Genomic DNA, 22,648 nt, shown 5'->3' with positions numbered 1-22,648 from the left:
TCACCCAGGGTAAAAGCCAAGGCCCCCAACAGCCTACAGAGCCCATCACATTCTGGCTCCCTGCTCCCTCTCGGAGTTCCTCTCTCCCCTTTACCCACTGTCCTGGGCCTCCTTGCTCCTTTCCAACATGTTGGGGTGCTTCCGCTTTAGCAGTTCCTTCTGCTGGGAACAGCCTTCTCCTAGCTAATGCCCAGATACCCGTCAAGTCTTAAGTCAAACCTTCTCTAAAAGGCTTATCCCACCCACCATATTGGAAACTGTAACGTGTCCCATCCCCGCTCTGGGTATTCCAAATCTCCCTTCCCCTGGGCTGCTCTCTTCCATGAAGGGCACTTTCCCCCTTCTCGCCCACCCTCCCCTTAGTGTGTTTCTTCCCAGTGCTGCCCCCACCTGCCTGCCACCTGCTGGAGGTCAGCTCTATGACTGATGTCCACTGCACAGTTGGTGCTCAATCAACATCTGTTGAAGGAGTGAGTCGATGAGCGAATTCAGGTACAAAATTCTTTTCCACATCTTTCAATAATACATCAGAAAGTGGTTCTGAGTGTAGGATATGGAGGAATCGTAAAACATTTGTGTGGGATGTTGCTTCTGGAAGTAAGAAGCTTAGTCTCTAAATATTCTGCTCTGGTGGTTTCTTCTATCTGATTTTTTTTTTTTAAGCCTGCTTCTCTCTCTTTTTTTTTTTTTTTTTTTTTTTTTGTCTTTTTAAGGCCACACCCGTGTCATAAGGAAGTTCCCAGGCTAAGGGTCGAATCAGAGCTGCAGCTATCAGCCTACACCACAGCTCACAGCAACACCGAATCCTTAACCCACTGAACAAAGCCAGGGATCAAACCCATGTCCTCGTGCCTACTAGTTGGGTTTGTTACTTCTGAGCCACAATGGGAACTCCTAAGCTTGCTTTAAAAAAAAAAAAAATTTTTTTTTTTTATCCAAGTGTAGTTGGTTTACAATGTTGTGGCAATTTCAGTTCTGGTTTTTTAAATAAAACTTTTATAAATCCTAACATACTGCCAAATAGTCTTCTGATTTCTGAGGTAATTATTCACTTTCTTCCTATTTCTCCACCTAAATAGCTCCAGGGTCCTCATCTCTTCCTTAGGACAAGGTATTCCCTGGACTAATTCTAAGAAAACAACTTTCCACAAAAATGTCTTTCTGGAGCCAGACAACCTGGGTTTGCACCCTGGCTTCCCTTTGCCATCCATCCAATGCAACAGTAGCTATCACAGTGCTCATTTGAAGATTAAAGGAATTAATTAACACAAATTCTCTAGAAGACTACCTGGCATACAATAAGAACTAAGTGTTAGCTCTTTTTCCCTCTCAATATTCCTGTATCATGAAAAACTTGTCTGTTAGATATATACTCTATTAGTTTAACTTGGTTTTAAATAGTATCGATCAAGATGACTCCAAATAAAGCAAAACAAAACTAAAAATTCTATCTGCATCCCGCAAAATATCTGGACGGCTTTTAAAAAATGTGGAATGATCTGACTTAAACATAACATCCGCAGTATGGTCACAATTCGCTTTGGGAAAATGCCAAAGGAAACTTCCAGAGGACAGGCAGCTTTTATCCAGAACAGCAGAAACTTGAGTATAACAAAAGTCTCAGGGACTGGAAATTAAGAGAGACGTGCTACAATATTAAGATGGCACTGATAGAGATTTTGCACCTGAGCCCTAAACTGCAAATCATTAAGGGCAGGCACTCCTGAATTCAGATACCAAGTGGCTTTCAAGCTGCTTTTCAGTGAGATGTGAGTAACTCTCGGCAGGCTGACCCAGGTGGGAGAGAGGAGTTGTTAAAGACCAGTTAATGCTTCTCCAAAGCAACTCCGGGGAGTCCGCGTAGCAGGCAAGAAATAAATCAGTCCCTTTAGGAATAAAAAAATATAAAAAAATAAAAAAGTCAAGTTATTCACTCACTCATCATCAAGTCTGAGGGAGACTTGATGGAACTGGGTGAAGTCCAGGCTTTGGGGATAGAAGGTCAACTCAAAAGTAGGACGGAGATTTATGACAGAATTTTAAAATTATAAGTGTCTTTAGAAATGGTCGTTTTGTAGTTGAGAGAAATTAATAAATTGAGAGGTGAAGTCCACAGCAGAAAGAAAAGAAAAAAAAAGTTTTCTCTCCTGAGACATGCTATCATGTAAAGACAATAAAACATTAAAAATATATTAACTTGCAGTGTCAAAGAGACTGGAGAGGGAGCTCTCTGCAGATGAGGGATTTCCGCAAAATTCGGTCTGGCAGGAGGACGGATGGATGGATGGATGGACCCCACGAGGAGGAGGAAGCAGCGCCAAGGGCTCCCCCAGGGGGTTTGGACCAGAGGGCAGGAGAGGTGGCAAGCCAGACAGGACTCTTCCTGGGCTCAGGATGGCAAAAAGGGACTGAACTTGAGGCTGCAAACGCAGATTCTTTAAATATTAGTAAATTAAGCAATTAGTGTCCCAGCGTATTACACAGAATGCTATTACCTAGGCCTTCCAAAGCTGACAGATAGGAATTTCCTTTTTGAAAAATGAAATAACCACTCTTCCCCCACCCAAAGACCTCTTCATTCTGGCATTCGATGGACTCCTGGCATGACAGCAGCCTCCCTTGCTAATAGCCCTAAAAGCAAGCAAGCAAGCAAACAAAAGCACCTTACTCCAGTATAGAAACCTCTCAACCTGCTTTTAGAATCTTACTCTTAAATAGGAATGGACAACCTGGGGTCAACGAAAAGCACCAAACAAAGAGTTCATGATTTTAAAAAATTGAAAAATGTGATCCCAGAAGGAAGGAATAATGTGGAAAATAGGGATAAGAACGAAATAAACACACAACTCTAGCATTCCCAAAGAAACTGAAGAATTATACTGTAGCTATAAAATGAAAGCAGGATGTTTTGATAAGGAAGGGGTAAACAAGATGAAAGTTCTTACAAATTAAAAATATGAGAGCCAAGTTGGAATAAATCAACAGGGTAATTGCAGGAAGGAGTCAAGGAAATCTCCTAAAAAATATAACTGATTGACAAAGACATAGTATAAGAGAAACTACAAGAGGACTTCTCTTGTGGCTCAGCAGATTAAGAAGCTGACTAGTATCCATGAAGATGTGGGTTCAATCCCTGGCCTTGTCTCAGGGGGTTAATGATCTGGCGTTGCTGTGGCTGTGGTGTAGGTCGCAGATTGGCGTTGGTGTGGCTGTGGTGTAGGTTGCAGACTGGCGTTGGTGTGGCTGTGGTGTGCGCCAGCAACTGCAGCTCCAATTCAACCCCTAGCCTGAGAACTTCCATATGCCACAGGTGCGCCATTAAAAGGGGAAAAAAGAGAGAGAGAGAGAAACTACAAGAAACTAAGAGAAATATACTTGAGGTCCTATATCCAACAAATAGGGGTTTGGGGAGGAGAGATTAGAGAAAATGGAGGAGTGAAAATTAGCAAAGATATAAGACAGAAAAATTTTGAAAAATAAGTCTCCACATTTAAAGAGTCCATCGTAATAAAGGAACAAATGAATGAATGAAAAAAGACTTGTATCCAAGCACATCATTGTGAAATTTCATAATACTGTGGATAATAATAAGAATCTAGTAACTTCTTGAGCAAAAAATTGAGTAACATACAAAATATCAGAAAACAGAAGCAACACTTCAGCCTAGGAAAGAGCAGAGGGAAAAGAACATTTAACTGAGGCAAATAGTTAATCAGTTCTAAGGGTGGATTATAGACACTTCCAGACAGGATAATCTGCAATTATTTGAAGATATGCTTAAGCTAAGTGAAGAACAGATAAATAAAAGGTGAGGAGAAACAGAGGTTCAGACAAAGTGCAGATGGAGGTAGGTCAAGGGAATTTCCATGTAACAAGGGTGCAGAGAAATTAACCAAGCCTGGAGCAGGAAAATTAGGGCTGTGAATGGGGGATTTCCTGGAAACCACTGGGCACAAGAGAATGCCTAATATTATAGAACATCTGAAAAGCTTGAGGACATAATAAAGAAGAGCAACACAAAAAATAATAATAATTAAAAACTCCAGGATAAACAAAAGGCTGTCTACAAAAAGAAATCTCATACGTAATTTTGTGGCTTTTTAAAAATTGTGGTGAAATGCATATGTCCCAGCATCATTTGTTGGAGAGGCTATTCTTTCACCCATTAAGTGGTTTGGCACCCTTGACAAAAATCAATTGACCATAGATGTTTGAATTTATTTCTGGATGGATTCATCCTTCTAAATGAGACAGCCTAAAAAGGGCAGAGCATCACCTATGCAGGATGGCAGCCGAGAACGTATAACTAGAATTTATCATGAGGAAACATCGGACAAAGCCAAATGAGGAATGTTCAAATAAAAAGGAGCATGGAGGGTTGTATTCTTCAAAATCGGTCAATGTCACAAAAGACAATGCAAGGCTATGGAAATATTCCAGATTAAAGGAAGCTGAAGAGACACAGTAACTGAGCAGAACACCTGGCCCTCTACCAGATACCATACTGGAGAAGACACACCGACAAGGGCATTATTGGATCAACTGACAAAACTCAAATGTGGATATTTCGGTTAGATTAAAAAAATATATTTTTTTCAATGTTAAATTTACTAGAGGTGAAAAATAAGAGAAATGTAAAGGTAAGTGTAAAGAAAAGAAACCATTTCTGGGCATCTGAGCCGTTACTTGTCTAGAATGAGACTCAGGGCCAAGAAAAGTTCTTACACTGATCAGGGTGCAGGGCAATTGGTGCTGTTGCTGGAAGCTCATGACCACAGAGATGCAGCAGTGCTCAAAGGGTCCAGGCTGTTTGGAGTCTATTATGAGCTTCAACAGAGCATCAAAAATGAAGGACCATAAGATTCATGATTAAAGCTAGGCTCCAACAAATAACTCTTTTCCTTTTGGGGCTAAGAGGTCCTGGCTAGACACTGGACCTTGTGGGGGGAGGGAGCACTGACCACAGGCCAGAGTCAACAAGACACCTGATACTAGCTGTTCATGAACTGATGCTATCTGGTCTGCTTGGCCATAAAACTGGAAATTTCAAGAAGTGCTCAACCATTACAGAAAGATGAGACATACAGGTCGATGCCTGACCATTCCTGAAGGCACAAATCAGGCCCAAGAGAAAGGCACTCACACCCCAGCATGCTTGTCCTGGCCACGCTGGCAACCTCCGCCGACAGGCATGACCTCATGGCAGATTCCCAATGGCCAACTGATGAGAAAAGGTAGCAGTTCCAGCCAGAGTTAGAGGCCCTGTACCATATGCCAGCACCAGCCCAAAGAGGGCTGTCAGTCATTGTCACCCTGGACATCGGGGAAAGGGAATCCTCCCAGCGGGCAGCACTTTGCCTGTAAGAGGAGATGGCCTAGAGTAAGACCCAGAATCGATCCATGGAGTGGCTAGTGGCTGGACATATGGTCAGAGACAATGTCATGGTTTAAAAATAATAATAAAAGCCATATATATAATATTAATCTAATTGTATTAAAAGATATATATATATATTGCATATGTACAGGGTATTATAGATCATAAATCTATTAAATATATAAGATATATTAATATATACTTATTAAAAGATGTATATGCACATATACATGTACATGTACAGATAATATTAAAACTGGATGCCGCGATGGTAAGATGATAGGTGGTTTTTAATCTTTTCCTTTAGAGTTTCCCAGATTTTCTTCACTGTGCATTATTTTTATAAATAGGAAAAAAGTTAAATATTATCTAACAAAGAAACTTGCTTGTAGCTTGACTCTGAAGAACCCAGCGCTTTGTGGAATTTATCTTGTTCTGAAGTCTGTTTCTGTAAGCAACACGGTGGTTAGTCCGGGGAAGCGATCTGCTATGATCCTCCGTGAGCCTGGTTTGGCTACTACCAAAGACAGTGGAATCATGCTCTTTACAACCCATTCAGGCCTGTAAATCGAGGGCGAAGTGATACTTCCTGTGGCCCTGAATGTACAGGAGGCAGTTTGGCACCACTGGGAGCTGGAGGTTTTGGGTGAGACTGGCTGGAGTTTGATCCCGACTCTGCTGTGGATTACTGTGGCCAACACCGCTGACCTCCAAGTCCAAATCTCCTCTCCTGCCCACCACCTCCCCTTTTCCTGATAGTGTGATTGAAATAATTAAGGGTGGCGAGTTACGTACGACAGCCCTGTTCCAGGACTGAGCTGTACACACCCTGCTGCAGGCAACCACGGGAGGGGAGAATGGAGCAATTGGAGGTGCTGGATGGGCAAGGGGCTGGCTCCATCTTTCCAGATTCCAAAACACTGCTTGCTTTCATCAGCAAGAAAGGGAGTCAAAGTCTCAATTTACCTTCTGCCCCACAGACTCTGATGGCCTAAATCACAGTGAAGGGTGCAGCGCAGAACGAGGGGGAGGGGTCAGGAGGACCCGTCTCACTCCTCCTTCTTCCTCAGACCTGATTCTTCGGAGGTTATGCCCAAATATGGGAATCTCCAGGTACCAGGAATACTCCCCAGTTAGATGGGACACAACAGACTTGGAAAAGAGTGCTTACAGGTTTTGAAGGTTATGAAGCCAGAATACTCTCCCAAAAGCATGGCAAGAAGCCTCGGGTGTGGCACTACTCTGTGTTCTCTAGTTTGGGAAACACCTTCATTCAAGGTAAACTCTATTCATTCATCCCAGGGCAGGGTAGAGGGTGGAGAAGGAAGCTTGAGAGAGATAAAGGAGCCAGCTCTGCAGTGAGAAAAGCCTTCCATAAACTCCATGGCCACAAGAAAGCCCCACAGCTCCTCTTGGTCCAGTCTCAATTCCTTCCCTACATCAGGAGAGGAGGAACCAGATGCTGCAGGGCCACCAGCAGTCCCCAAGGCGGAATGAGCACTGCTGCCACCTCTGCGGGTCTGGGTGACTTCATGCTGAGAGCTGGGAGCACTTAATCCCCAGAGACCCTGTGCACATACTTTAGAGTTAGACAGGTTTGGATTTGTAGGCTGGATTCAAATCTTATTAGCTTTGGGCCATGAGTCAGGGACCAAGGGCCCTCACACAACTTAGACCTCTCACCCATGACATCAGGGTGCTCAATTCACCTTCCGAGCCATCATTTCTAATGAAGAAGGGCCTAGCATAATGCTGGAGAAGTAAGGAAGGCTTAGTCATTACCAAGTTCACTTTTCTTCAGGCGGCTGCAGACTTTCCACAATTTTCTAGGGAGCTGTTGTTTTTCCTATGATTTTGAAGGCCACAAGGGATAAAGCAAGTAGAAAGGAATCAACCATGGCTCTGGAGGGGAGTTCCTGTGGTGGTGCAGTGGTTAACGAATCCGACTAGGAACCACGAGGTTGCAGGTTCGATCCCTGGCCTTGCCCAGTGGGTTGGAGATCTGGTGTTGCCGTGAGCTGTGGCATAGGTTGCAGATGCGGCTCGGACCCCGTGTTGCTGTGGCTCTGGTGTAGGCTGGCAGCTACAGCTCCGATTCGACCCCTAGCCTGGGAACCTCCATATGCCATAGGAGTGGCCCAAGAAATGGCAAAAAGACAAAAAACAAACAAACAAACAAACAAAACCATGGCTCTGGGGAAGGAGAATTGCAGGAGGCTCGGCCATGGGGAAGATTAGAAGTGGCCATGAGCCACTGCTCTGCGGCACTGTTCACCTCACAGTCCCCTCTGCACTCCAAGTTTGCCACATCTGAAATTCCTCCAGATAACCCAAAGCACCTTGGCCTTCAGCACCAGCTGCAGTGACTGAGATGGGGGCAAATTAGTCCATCAAGTGAGGTTATTAGCCCTCAACCCCTGAATCCTTTAGAAAAGAAAGAAAAAGAAGTGTGTGTGAGAAAGAGGGAGAAGGAGGACGAGGAGGACGTGGAGGGGAAACAAAGGAGAGAAAGAAAAAAAGAAGGCGCACAGCTCTTTTTTTGCTGGTTTCCCTGATGTCATTTATTATGTCTGGGAATGACGGTCTTGCAGAAACATCTGGGACTCATCGTCTGCCTTCTGCTACCCCCGAGAAGAGATGCTTTCTGGATATTAATCTAACATGGGGCACGCTATAGGCCTACCAAAGGGAACAGCAGGCTTTTCTAATTTATGGTGCCAGATGAGAGAATTTCGAGATTTGCGGGAACGCTTTCATTGCAATGTCAAGGTGGGAGTCCTCGGGCCGCTCCCCATCCAGATAAGCACAAGCCCCATCTGCTCCAGCGAACACTCAGACTGCGGAAAACCTGCTCACCTTCCTGGTTTTGTGCAAACAGTCGAGAGAAAAAAATAACATTTCAAGGACTTTTGAGATGCTCGTCAGCTAGGGTAAGAACAAAGATGAACTTTTTTTTAGATTCAGTCCAGCCATTACAACTGAGATTCTCGTCTGCAGATATTGATGATTACTAATAGCTTGAAAAGAGGCACCTCCAGGGGAGACTGACAGTTACTTAACCTCGGGTGGAAACAAGTTGGTTCAAGTCCAAAATCACCATCCAGAACTGACAATGAATTTGCTGTCACCGCTGACCATTTAGCGTTCCCTTCGATGTCAGCAGGTCTTGGGATAATTCTGAAATGATTTCTCTGATGCCTTGATTTCCTTTTATAAGGAAGGAAATTCCCGCTTCAGAGGACGTGTAGGACTATGGTCAATATAATGGATAAAAAGATGATTAATAACCGGAAAAATATATCAGCATCTTGCCAGAAACGATAGTGTTTGTTCCACGGGTATATGGAAAAGATGGTTTTAAGTCAAAAGGCAGCTGCAAGAAGTGCGCTTTTTGATGACTTAAAAAAAATTATAGGATTTATAGGATCTTTTAAAAGCAATCATTTGCTTATTGCCAATTTGACTGCTATTTTAAATTAAGGGAAAAAAGGTCTCTAGCTTTTATGTGTTAAAAATTGTAACTGTTTATTGGGGCCTCGGGGCCCAAAACTCTCATTTTATTGAAGCTTATGACATATACTCGGCTATTAACCTTTAACAGTGAAACCAGAACATTCCTTCTAAGTTCTAGCATTCAATGAGAATATAAACATTTTCCTCCAATATCCTTTTATTACAGACAATTTCTGGTTCAGTGAAAGTGCACTGCATTACAAGACAACATTCGAAACACCGGGGAGAGATATTTTTTAAACTATTTATCATCCTATGGGGTTTTAATTTTCTGCTGACTGTTATAACTTGAGAATGGAGGGCCTCGCTCTGGGGGGTGGGGGTGGGAAGCTATTTATGAATAGTTTGTGATTTGGAGCAGCTGCTTTTCACTATATATCATCCTTTTTTGATAAGCATGTTTTCGCAAAAAGCTACCACTAATAAGCGGGTGCGTCTACCCAAACCGCAGCAGAGCTGTTACCTTGAAAGAAAGATGTCGAAGAGAAAGCTCCTCCAGATTGAAGTATCCTTGAGTTTCTTCATTACAGGAGAATAATAAATCGGAAAACATGTTGCATCTCGGGAATCTAATGTTACCGATAGAGAAGAATACTGTCAAGTAGTTTCCAATGCTGCTTTCACTCTGGACACACATGAAAAACATCTTATAACGAGAGGTTGCATGCTCATGGGAATTAGAAATGCTTTTCATTCAACCCCTACAAACAGACTGAAATATCTGGGTTGTATTGTAAATGTTTTCCTAGCAAGCCGGAGACCGCATCGCACTCACATTATGCTTGGGTACTTGAGAATAAGTGGGAACGATTTTGAATTTGAATATGCTGTTCTTGGCCATCCAGATGAAAAAAAAAGATATGTAAGCCAAAGGGTTGCTTTCTCTCAAAATAGTTATGATTAGAAATGACTAATTCATTGCCCATGGTGTACTTCTAAAGGTGAAAAAGTCAAGAAGTCCTTTATCTTAATATTCTTTTTTTCTCTTTTTGTCTTTTTTAGGGCCGCACCTGCGGCATATGGAGGTTCCCAGGTTAGGGGTCTAATCGGAGCTGCAGCCTCCAGCCTAGGCCAGAGCCACAGCAACCTCAAATCCGATCTGTGTCTGAGACCTACACCACAGCTCATGGCAATGCTGGATCTTTAACCCACTGAGCAAGGCCAGGGATCGAACCCACGATCTCAAGGTTTCTAGTCAGATTCATTTCCGCTGCGCCACGACGGGAACTCCCTAATATTATTTTCTTAAGACTTAATTAGTAGATGTGTCCTTGCCTTCAAGAGACTCTATCAGCAGGCAGAATAATTCTGCAGATGATGCACCAGAACCTAACACTGGAATAAAAATGGTACAGGAATGGTTACAGTCACAAAAAGTACCCAAATGAAAGTAATCTTTAAATATGTTAGAAAATCAATTTTATTATAACTGCTGGCAGGAATGTAATTGGACACAACAAATTGGGAATGGTAATTTGACGACAGATTTTAAAAGCCTTAAACATGCATCTAGCTTTTGACTCAGGAACTCTAATTTCAGGAAACATTCAGATTTCTTCAAAGATGTTCATTGCAGCCTAAAAATTCCAACATCAGGAACATGTTTAAAGAAATGTCCACCAATGAGAAACAGAAGGAAAATGATTCAAAGAAAGACCCATTATGCAGCCATTTCGAGTAAAATGGCAGAAGAACATTTCAAGTCATGAGAAACGTTCATGATATCTATGGGAAAAAAGGTTACAAAAGAGTTTTGGACTAGGTGGTCTCAATTTTGTTTAAAAATACGTAAAAGCATTAGAAGGAAAGACATACTGTATACTGCTTGGTATCATCTTTGGGTGACAGGACAATACATAATTCTCTTTTGCTCCCTTTCTGCTTTCTTATAGTTTTCAGATTTCCTATAATAAATATATATTCTTTTTTTAATAAAAAAAAAAATAAACGTTAACATCAGTGAGACGCAACAAACAGACCAGACATTCCAAATGTTTACCTGTTCCCCACCTGTGAATTGCTCTCCCCTTCTTCACGCTATTTGTGTGATACTGCTGCACTATTGTTTGTGTGAACACACACGTGTGTACTGGAGTCATTTCGGCCATTGTCAACACAGTGATACAAGGGGGTCAGTGGTTCAAAGACAAGGCTATGATGGTTCAGGAGAGAGTTGTACTATAAGCCTAACTCCAATTTTACTCAAGTTCTTTTTCAAATAGAAACATTCTATCATAAATATTTTTCAAATACCAATGATTTTGTTGAAAAATTACTCATAATGATACCTCTCTAGGAATACTGATAAGAATGCCCCCCTAAGAATATATCAGGACCAGAGCCACAAGATTTTGCTTTGAAGTTTCTTGAAAGAATGGATGTTTAGTTTTTTAGTTTTTTGTTTTGCTTTTTAGGGCCATACCTGTGGCATATGGAAGTTCCCAAGCTAGGGGTCTAATTGGAGCTGTAGCTGCTGGCCTACACCACAGCCACAGCAATGCCAGATCCTTAACCCACTGAGCGAGGCCAGGGATCGAACCCTGTGTCCTCATGGATACTAGTCGGGTTTGTTAATCACTAAGTCATGATGGGAACTCCTTTAGTTCTTTTTTTCAGAAATTTATTATAGTTGATTTACAATGTCTGTCAATTTCTACTGTACAGCAAAGTGATCCAGTTATACGTATATATGTATATATATACACATTCTTTTTCTCATATTATCCTCTACCATGCTCTATCACAAGCGATAGGATATAGTTCACTGTGCTGTACAGCAGGACCTCATGGCTTATCCATTCTAAATGTAATAGTAGGATCTTTATTTCTTAGGCTCTTCATTTAGCTGGCCAAACTTTAAAACAAACCAGGATAAAATGAGCTCTAGGCGACGATTATGGCAAAGTTTACCTTACCCTCAGTGCCTACCTTCCCTCTGCCCTTCTCATGCATGCATTTCTTCCTTCCCTCATGTATTCATTCATTCATAAATATCTATGTGTCAGCACAGAAAAGCCAACAAAGGCACAGCCATCCCCACCCCCGAAGCTCATTACAGACTAACGGGCAGAAAGACATATAAACAGACTCTTGTGAAATTAGGTGGAAGGTCATCCTCACCAGCATATCCTCCTATTGTAGATTCTTTTACAATATAAATATCTTTGAAAAGAGAACTTTTCTAGATAGTTATTGGCTTTCCTTCTTCTTCTGAAAGACAGGCCTGTAGGAAAGAATTGATGAGCCGGGACTAGAAAGAGGCTCATGACAAATTCACCTGCTTCCCTGGTTGGCCAAGGCGCCACCTTGGGTATAGTGTGCTCTTCTCCAGAAGCATATTTAAAGGGGTGAATGTGACATTGGATACAGAAGCAATGGCTCCAGGGGTCTGTGTTGGTGAAGGGACCGTGCCAACAGCTGGCAGGTTATTCACGCGTAGAAATAACATGAACATGAACGTGAACATCTCCAGATCGTCATTAGCATCCCTAAGAATGAGGTTTTTTTTTTTTTTTTTTTTTTTTTTTTTTTTTTTTTTTTTTTTTTTTTTTTTTTTTTTTTTTTTTTTTTATTGAATCGCTGTACCACCCCCGCCACCCCTCCCCCGCTCCCACCCACTCACCACGCCATCCCACTGACACAACCCGCACTCATTTCCAGTCGATCGTTAACCACTCCCACAATAAGAATGAGGTTTTCAATTTAAATAGGATTCTGGTAATTGTGGGAAGGAACTTGTTAAAGGTTTCCTGTCCTTGGAAAATGTTTGTGGGTATAGAACATCTCCATAGAATGTGCTTCAGCTTGCAGTGCATAACTTTGCGTTTGGATTTTTAGAACTGTGTCTGATTCTGGTTTGCACATACATTCCTAGGTATTATTTTGTGGTTATCAAAGGGAGAGGAAAAGAGGGAGGGACAAATTGGGACTATGGGATTGACAGATACACACTACTATATATAAAATAGGTAAACTAGAATACACTGTATAGCACAGAGAACTATAGCCATTATCTTCTAATAACCTATAGTGGAGATAATCTGCAAAAATACTGAATCACTATGCTGTACACCTGAAACTGACATAATTTTGTAAATCAACCATAATTCAATAGTTAAAGGAAACGAATTATACCTAAGGAAGCAAAAAAAAAAAAAAAAAAAAAAAAAAGTGGAAAATGTTCCCTAATTTCGGAAAGTCATTTAAAGAAATCACCTGGAGTTCCCGGGAAATGAATCCGACTAGGAACCATGAGGTTGTGGGTTCGATCCCTGACCTCTCTCAGTGGGTTAAGGATCCGGCATTGCCGTGAGCTGTGGTGTAGGTCGCAGACGCGGCTCAGATCTGGTGCTGCTGTGGCTGCAGGGTAGGCTGGCATCTGTAGTTCCTATTGGACCCCTAGCCTGGGAACCTCCACATGCCGTGCGTGCGGCCCTAAAAAGACAAAAGGCAAAATAAATAAATAAAAATGAAAAATAAATAAAATCACCACCAAACTTCAAGCTACTTCTTCTTTGGGGGGAAGGGGCAGGTGGTGAAGCAAACAAACTCAATCTTAGGAAGTTTTTTCCCCAAATTCTCCGGCCTGAGCGCCATTCTGGACTTACAGATTCAGGAGTTTCTGTTGTGGCTCATTGGGTTAAGACCCTGATGTAGTGTTAGAGGATGTGCTAGAGGTTCTATCCCTGGCTCCACTCAGTGGATTTAGGATCTGGCGTTGCCACAAGCTGCAACAAAGTTTGCAGATGCAGCTTGGATCTGGCGTTGCTGTGGCTGTGGTGTAGGCTGGCAGCTGCGGCTCTGATTCAGCTCCTAGCCTGGGAACTTCCATAGGCTGCAGGTGTGGCCCTAAAAAGAAGAAAAAAAAAGAAAAAAGAATAGACTTACAGAAGCAGAATCCTGAGGGCTAAGGATGTGTGCTTTGAAATAGTTTCTCCAGCAACCATTCACACCGCCCCGGTTCACTGATGAGAACCACTGCTCTAGATGTTCTGGAAGGTGCACAGACAGCCCACAGGAAATCAGCTGTCCATTGGAAAGACCAGGAGTAAAACATTTAGTCAGGCAGAAACTCAAGACCGACTGATGTCACATGTAGAAGAGATCTACAGAGGACTTGGCTGGGCCAGGCCCTGTGTTAGGCTCTGCAGGTACTTGAAGATTGAGCATCTCCGCCTGGGGCTCATGGAGCGTGCTCTCAAATGGAGAAGAGAGGGAGGCCACTGGGATGTGCCCCCCCCCCCGAAAGAGGGTCCCAGCTGCTGGAATGTTGCCACCAGCCAGGCCTCAGCAGGAGCTCCCTTCTGGGATTGTCTGGGCCAGAAAAACCACCTGGCCTGGGATGCACGTCCCTCCCACGGGAGGCCTGCAGCCAGTGACCGGCTGCTGTGGGAGTGGACGGTCTGACTCCCTCATCCCGGCAGAGCCCACTCTGCAGGGTCATCCCAGGGTCATGACCTCCTCGGGGGTCAGCTGAGGGTCTGATGAGCCGGCCTCACAACTGCGAAAGAAGAAAAGGTTGTTTCCATGTCTTGGCTGTTGCAGATAGTGCTGCAATGAACATTGGAATATATGTACCTTGGTTGCATTGCTGCTTTTCCACACGAGGGGCTGACTTTCCCTCTGAATCTCCTAGGAGGCAATAATCACATCTTTTACTTTGTGTCCCTAGAACCTAGAAGTATGCCTAGCAGTCAGGAGGAAAGCTCTGAATGTTTGCTACCTAAAAGAGCCATTGAATCAAAGTTAATATTCAAATGAAATTATAATATGCACAGGTATGTGTGTGTCTAATGTTTCTTTTGGGCTCCTTCCACGAACGGTGTATTATTTTAATTTCTGAACTTAGAAAAGTAGTATTCGAGGAAGGATCAAATTTACATCTCACTGGATGAAGGCAGTCAAAAGGTACAAACTGCCAGTTATAAGATAAATAAGTACTAGGGATGGAGTTCCTGTTGTGGTCAGTGGTTAACGAACCTGACTAGCATCCATGATGACTTGGGTTCGATCCCTGGCCTCGCTCAGTGGGTTAAGGATCCGACATTGCATGAGCTGTGGTGTAGGTTGCAGATGCAGCTTGGATCCAGTGTTGCTGTGGTTGTGGCATAGGCCGGTGGCTACAGCTCTAGATTCGACCCCTAGCCCGGGAACCTCCATTTGCCGAGGGTGCAGCCCTAAAAGGACAAAAAGAAAAAAGTACTAGGAATGTCATGTACAGCATATTAACTGTAATTAACACTGCTCTGTGTTATAGATGGAAGTTGTTGAGAGTAAATCCTAAGTGTTCTCATCACAAGGAAAAAATATTTTTTCTATTTCTTTAATGTTTTATCTATATGAGATGATGGATGTTCACTAAACTTATTGTGGTAATTATTTTATGACATATGCAAGTCATCACACTGTATACCTTAAATAGTGTGGTATGTCAATTATATCTCAATAAAACTAGGGGGAAACGCTTTAAACCTCTTTTATTTATCTAGCTTTGCAAAACCTAGTCTACAACTACAGTGCTTCAAATTTTTATTTTTTGCTTTTTGGGGCTGCACTTGTGGCATACAGAAATTCCCAGACTAGGGGTTGAATCAGAACTATAGTTTCCAGCCTACACCACAGCCACAGCAAAACACCAGATCAGAGGCACATCTGCGACCTACACCACGGCTCACTGCATTGCAGATCCTTAACCCACTGAGCGAGGCCAGGGATTGAACAGGCAACCTCGAAGTTCCTAGCTGGATTCATTTCCGCTGCAACACAGTGGGAACTCTGGGCACTAAATTTTAAAAATGCATCTGGGATTTCCTGTTGTGGCTCAGTGGGTTAAGGCTCCAGTATTGTCTTGAGCTGTGGTGTAGGTCACAGACGAGGCTTGGATCTAGCATTGCTGTGGCTATGGTGTAGACTGGCAGCTGCAGCCCTAAAAAAATAAAAAATAAAAAAATAAAAATGCACCTGCTTTAATGGACCTCCTTTTTGGGGTGATACTTTTATTTTTTATTTTTATTTTTTTTTTTGCTATTTCTTGGGCCGCTCCTGCAGCATATGGAGGTTCCCAGGCTAGGGGTCCAATCGGAGCTGTAGCCACCGGCCTACACCAGAGCCACAGCAACGCAGGATCCGAGCCGCGTCTGCAACCTACACCACAGCTCACGGCAACGCCGGATCGTTAACCCACTGAGCAAGGACAGGGATCGAACCCGTGACCTCATGGTTCCCAGTCGGATTCGTTAACCACTGCGCCACGACGGGAACTCCTGGGGTGATACTTTTAAAGTCTATGATTGAGATAAGTTTATTGCAAATGATGACAGGAACTGATTGAAGTGCAGCATGAGGAGTTCCTGTCATGGCTCAGTGGTTAATGAATCCGACTAGGAACGTGAGGTTTCGGGTTCGATCCCTGGCCTTGCTCAGTGGGTTAAGGATCCAGCGTTGCCATGATCTGCAGTGTAGGTCGCAGACACGGCTTGGATCTGGCGTTGCTGTGGCTCTGGCTTAGGCTGGCAGCTGCAGCTCCAATTAGACCCCTAGCCTGGGAACATCCATATGCCGTGGGAGTGGCCCAAGAAATGGCAAAAAGACAAAAAATAAATAAATAAATAAATAAAATAAAATAAAATAAATAAATTAATAAATAAATAAATTGCAGCATGAATTGACAAGCACTAGAATTCCAGGCACAGTGCGGAGGATCAGAAGATTCTCAGATTCTGAGGGCAAATGAGTTGGTTGTGACCAATCATTTGGGAAGAATATTTAATTACTGAGTAATGACTAAGGAAAATGATTTAATCTCCGGCTTATCTGAATGATTCATTGGTTTCCCCTACATGATCACTTTTACTCTGCTCCTAAAGAAAGAAAAAATCCTTACCTTTAATCCTGGGGTTTTTTTCCCCCTCTTAATCCTACCTCATCTGAAGACATTCTGGATTACGTTCTGTTGAGACCAGGAGACAATTTTTGCTCTGGAAAGCAGGAAGCACACAGATCTGCCACTTGAAAAATTAAGAAGGCTTTTTATACTCAAGAGAATCCTGCAAGCTGCGGAGTCTAGTTCCCATCGGGGGCCAGTGGCCAGAAAGTACTGTGGGAAAGAAAAGAAGGACCCGGCTGCTCGTGGAGTATTAGAACACAGGATGCACCCAGGTCACAATTTCTGACCTTTCTTCTGGTTACTGTATTCCTAACATTTTATGTTTTCATAAACAGTGCCCTGTCTTTAAAATGATAGACACAGGAACTTCTATATGCTGTGGGTGCAGACTTAAAAAGACAAAGTAAAAATAATAATCTACACTTAATGTAGGAACATTGGACTATATGGAAAACTATATGGAAACTATACAGACTACATTAAGAGGTAAATTTTCATAGAGGCGATGCTTTCAAAAAGAGTAGAATTAGAAGACACTATTCAAGTTACCTAAAGCATCTCCCAGGGGAACTAGACAGTGTCCTTGTTGAATTCTGACCCCCAACCACATCCCAGGGCAGGACCCAAACCACCATTCCTAAACCCCGGTGCCACCGAGAATAACACAGTTCTAGCATGCCTGCTAAATATGCCCATCCCCAACATCGCAGGTGAACTAGAGCTTTGGGGGAATTTGGTATTAAGTCAACCCAAAGCAAGGCTTAAAACCCTTTTTTTTTTTTTTTTTTTTTTTTTTTTTTTTTTTAGCTAATTTGAGTATTGGGGAGGAAAAGCAAGTCCTTTGCTAGAATTCTGGTTAGGCTTTTATTTTATTTATTTATTTATTTATTTTTTAATTTTATTTTCCCACTGTACAGCAAGGGGGTCAGGTTATCCTTACATGTATACATTACAATTACAGTTTTTCCCCCACCATTTCTTCTGTTGCAACATGAGTATCTAGACATAGTTCTCAATGCTATTCAGCAGGATCTCCTTGTAAATCTATTCTAGGTTGTGTGGGTTAGGCTTTTAAAACAGTCATTGCTGCAAAATGAGTTGGTCACAGCTGGGGACACGGTTGTGGGCAGCTATGACAAAGATCATCAAGAACTCAAAAACAAGAATTTGTTTGAAAAATGGTGTGATGGAGTGGAGGGGGAGAGAAACGAGTAGATTAAAATGAAACATTAGCTGTAGTCAAAATCTCACAGAGGCAAAAGGAGAAGGAGCAGGAGGTTGGGGGAGGGAATGAAAAAAAAAACAAAAACAAACCCAAAACAGAAAGAAAAACATGTGGCTAAGATAGGGGAGAAAACCCCTGAAATTCAGAGAGAAAGTACATTTTTTGTTATATGTTCATGGAATGTTTGCATAAACAATAGTCAGTTGTCTTTAGATTTAAGATATGGTTAAAAGGAAACATACTGTGTCCATGGTCATAAATACTCCTACCACTTTGGGGAAGACCTACCCCCCACCGCCACCCACCACCTGCAGCCCCGCCAAGCACACAGCCTCTCTCAAAAAGGCTCCCTCCAGAGTCACAGCTCAAGAGCAAAGGATGGGGCTCCCACAGCACGTGCCCTTGCAAGAAGGGACTGAAGCTTCCCATCCAGCTTTTAATCTTTGGAAAACGTTTTGACGTTTCCAAAGCCATGCCCTACTTACTGGGGTTCTTTTGTAACAGGGAAGACATACCAAGGCAAAGGAGCAGCAGCAGATCATAAGCCATCTCCAGAAGGTTAGGTTAGATGCAGAGACCAGAAAAGCCCCCAAGGCTGTTGAAATCCTTTCTTGCACAGCCCAGCCTACCAAAGATTTCAAAGCTCATAAGGGCCACGGAGAAGCAATCATAAGAGGAGGTCCCCCTCACCCCTGGCCCCAGGAGACCCAGGGAATAGTATAAAGGTGGCATAAATTATTTAGCTGAGGTCATAGTCTTGGACAGGAGTCTACAGTCCTGACTTTTGAGACAAAAATTGGGAACATAGGGTTGGAAATGATAAATGTTGTACGACTCCAAAAGTGAGAAAGAGGCTATACTTTCATTATGACAATGAAAGTGGGAAGGGGTGTTCAGAGAGGCCCTTGTGAAAGAGAAGGCATTTGATCTGAACCTGGAAATATTGTTAAAAATCAGACATGCAGAGACAGGAAGTGGGGAGAAGAAAGTGGGATCTTATCAAATATATGAATACGTCACTTTCTTTCCAAGTCCTGACAGTGTGACATAGGGAAAAGGCATAAGAAATAATATGTATGAATCGTGTCCTCTCCCCCCTCAACCTTACAATTCTTTAGTGCAATCCCAGTAGGACCATATAAGCCCATTAAGTTTTTGATCTTCACCGTCCTGTCGTATGAAGTAAGCCACCCACTTAGGATAAGTTGAGAAAACTTTCCACTTTATTTCACTTCCATGTTTACCCTTATTTATCTAATCAGTTTTATAAAGTACAGTGGATGAACCACTATACATGTGCACTGCAACTGGATAATTAAGTAGCTGGGTGGGGGGGTGGCAGCCAGGATGCTCATTGCTGGAGGGAGGTTACAGATGAGCAGGGGAAGGAGGCTCCATTGATCAAGGTAAGAGTGGATTAAAGTTGGATTCATCAGTATGAGCTCACACTTGGCTTACTAGAGATGCAGATGCTACATAAGGAAATAGGTGTAGGTGTGTATACACAGGTTAGTACACATGCAGTGTCTCCCTACGCTATCAGTTGGGGTTGCTTAGAAATAATGGCTCTCCAGTACCTGTGGGCATACCTGGCACCTAGATCTTGGTTTCTAAGATGATCCTTCAGTAAAAGAAACCAGGGCTCCTTGGAGAAGTGACTGATTGTGAGAATGTGGCAGCATATAGGGAATGAGTCTAGAGCATCCTACAGTGCCAGGAAGTTCAGACTTGTTCAAAACCAAGTGAACTCACAGCCACAATGATGTGGGTATGTCAAAGGGATCCAGGAGCCCACTGAGGGAGCAAACAATAGCAGAAGCTGGGGAAATTGAGACATAATATAAACAAAGTGGTAATGGACTATCGCTCAAAACATAAATATCTGGAGTTCCTGTTGTGGCGCAGTGGTTAACGAATCCAACTAGGAACCATGAGGTTGCGGGTTCGGTCCCTGCCCTTGCTCAGTGAGTTAACGATCCGGCGTTGCCGTGAGCTGTGGTGTAGGTTGCAGACGCTGCTCGGATCCCGAGTTGCTGTGGCTCTGGCGTAGGCCAGTGGCTACAGTTCCGATTGAACCCCTAGCCTGGGAACCTCCATATGCCACGGGAGCGGCCCAAGAAATAGCAACAACAACAACAAAGACAAAAAGACCAAAACAAAAACAAAAACAAACAAAAAAAACCCATAAATATCCATGAGGGTGTACTGGTGTGAATAAATTACAGTATAAATAAATGGGTTAGGAGAGACAGATTTCCTATACAGAATTTCAAGTGATCTATTTAGATACCTTCCTTCAAGAGATGGCCCATAATTTCTCCCTCAAATGTGAGCTGGGCTTGGTGACTTTCTTCCAAAGAGGATAGTATGGAAATGAAGACAAAGAGGAACTCTGTAGCGAAGACACCTGCCAAACGTGACGTTAGGCCAGGTGATCAAGGTTAACACAGACAGCGGTGAGTCATGTTGATGATATGCATTCTTGCCGTATGATGAGGGGGCATTTTACTTCTGTGATCTCCTTCCCTGTAACATATAACTGCAGCCTAATCTCAAGAAAAGCAAAAGACATACCCAAATCGAAGACCACTGTACAAAACTCCTGTCCAGTACTCCTCGAAACTGTCAAGGACGTCAAAAATAAAGTCTAAGAAACTTGCTCAGACCAGAGGAGGCTAAGGCAACATAATGACTGAAGATAACGTGCCCTAGACAAGCTCATGGCACAGAAAAAATGACAGGAAGGATAAACCAAGGAAATCTGAATAAGTATCACTTTAGTTAGTAAGGTATCAGTTCCTGTCGTGGCTCAGCTGTAGTGAACCTGACTAGAATCCATGAGGATGCAGTTTGGTCTCAGGCGTTGTTCATGGTTAAGGGTGCGGCATTGCCGTGAGCTGTGGTGTAGGTTGCAACTGCAGCTTGGATCTGATGTTGCTGTGGCTGTGGCATAGGCTGGCCACTAAAGCTTCTATTCCACCCCTAGCCTGGGAACTTCCATATGCTGCAAGTGTGGCCCTAAACAAATAATGATGTATCAATATTGGTTCACTAATTATGGTCAATGTACCATACTAAAGTAAGAGTTGTTAATAATAGGGGAAACTGGGTGTGAGGTCTACAGGACCTCTGTTACTGTGGCCACAATTATTCTGTAATTCTAAACCTGTAATAACATGCCTGTTTTAAAAATGCAATGAAAGTGCTTTGCTCTCAATAAGCTACCTACAAAATATTCTGATGGTTGAAATCTTTAGAGAAGTGGAAGTATTGGTATTTCTATCAATTGGTTAGAGCAAAAGTTAATTGTAAAAAATAACTTCTATTGTGCCTGTTTCTCTGACTTCTTCTAGGGCCAGATGGAGGCCCTGATTCATCTAATTAGATGCCTTTTAAAGACAGGAGATACGGAAGGGAAATAACTGTGGCATCTTCTGTTTCCAAGGTCATCGCCCTGAGAATTTTGAAACCTTCCTAGTCTGAATATTGATCCTTTGACATGTGACACAGATGTGCCGTGAACTGCCATCAAAAACCTGTGAAGGGAAGAGAGAAAACAAAAGACCCTTGTCTTTTCCAATCCATTTAAGATTTGTTAATCCATCACATGTCTTGTCAACAATGACAAGCAATGTGAAGTTGTGCTGCTTAGGAAAGACCCACTATTACCTTTGCAACTGGATGAGATGGCAAACGGTGAAAAGTCGTGTTTGTGGAGGATAGTCAAGGACGAGATTTTAGGCAGTTCCCGTTGTTACTCAGTGGTAACAAGCTGGACTAGATTCCATGAGGATGCAGGTTCGAGCCCTGGCCTTGCTCAGTGGGTTAAGTATCCCACGTTGCTGTGAGCTGTGGCATAGGTCGCAAATGTGGCTCGGATCTGGCATTGCTGTGGCAGGCAGTTGCATCTTCAATTTGACCCTTAGCCTGGGAACTTCCATACACTGCAAATGCGGCACGAACAAGCAACTACAACAACAACAACAACAACAAACAAACAACAAAGAAAGAAAGAAAAGAATGAGATTTTAAATCCAGAACTATTCTGTTATTAACATTAAAGCAGGTGCCTTTCAGGGGAAATTTTGCCCGAAATATGGAACATGGTAAAGAATGGCAGACGCTGGCTTGAAACACAGATACAAAAGCGTTCAAAAATAATTTCCCAGGATAACAAATTCTCAACACATTATTAAAAAAGAGTCACACTATATCTTTCTGCATGGTATCTCCTTTTGTCTTGTTGCCACGTACAGAGAACCTGGGTCTAATGCAATAATAATCTATGTATCTATTTAATCATCTATCTACCTGTCTACCCTTCCATCTTCTATCCATCCATCCATTCATCTAATCTCTATCCACCCAGCCATTCATCCATCCAATTTTCTATCTCTCCATCCAGCTAACCATCTATCTAATACATTATCTATCAGTCAATCCTCTGAAAGTCTGGGGATTTCTCAGGACAGATGCTAGTCCTAAATGTGACTGAGGAAGAGAGAGACTGCTCTTCAGTGAACATCAGTAGTTGAATCTTGCTGTCTGAATTCCAAACTAACATTTCTGGCCTTATTCTCTTAGCTAACACATCAAATCCCCTTCTCCCTCTCAGCATAATATTTTTAAGGCTGTACCTTTCAGAAGA

This window comes from Sus scrofa, chromosome 15, assembly GCF_000003025.6.
Source record: "Sus scrofa isolate TJ Tabasco breed Duroc chromosome 15, Sscrofa11.1, whole genome shotgun sequence".
Taxonomy (NCBI): domain Eukaryota; kingdom Metazoa; phylum Chordata; class Mammalia; order Artiodactyla; family Suidae; genus Sus; species Sus scrofa.
Note: the sequence above shows the minus strand (reverse complement) of the source record.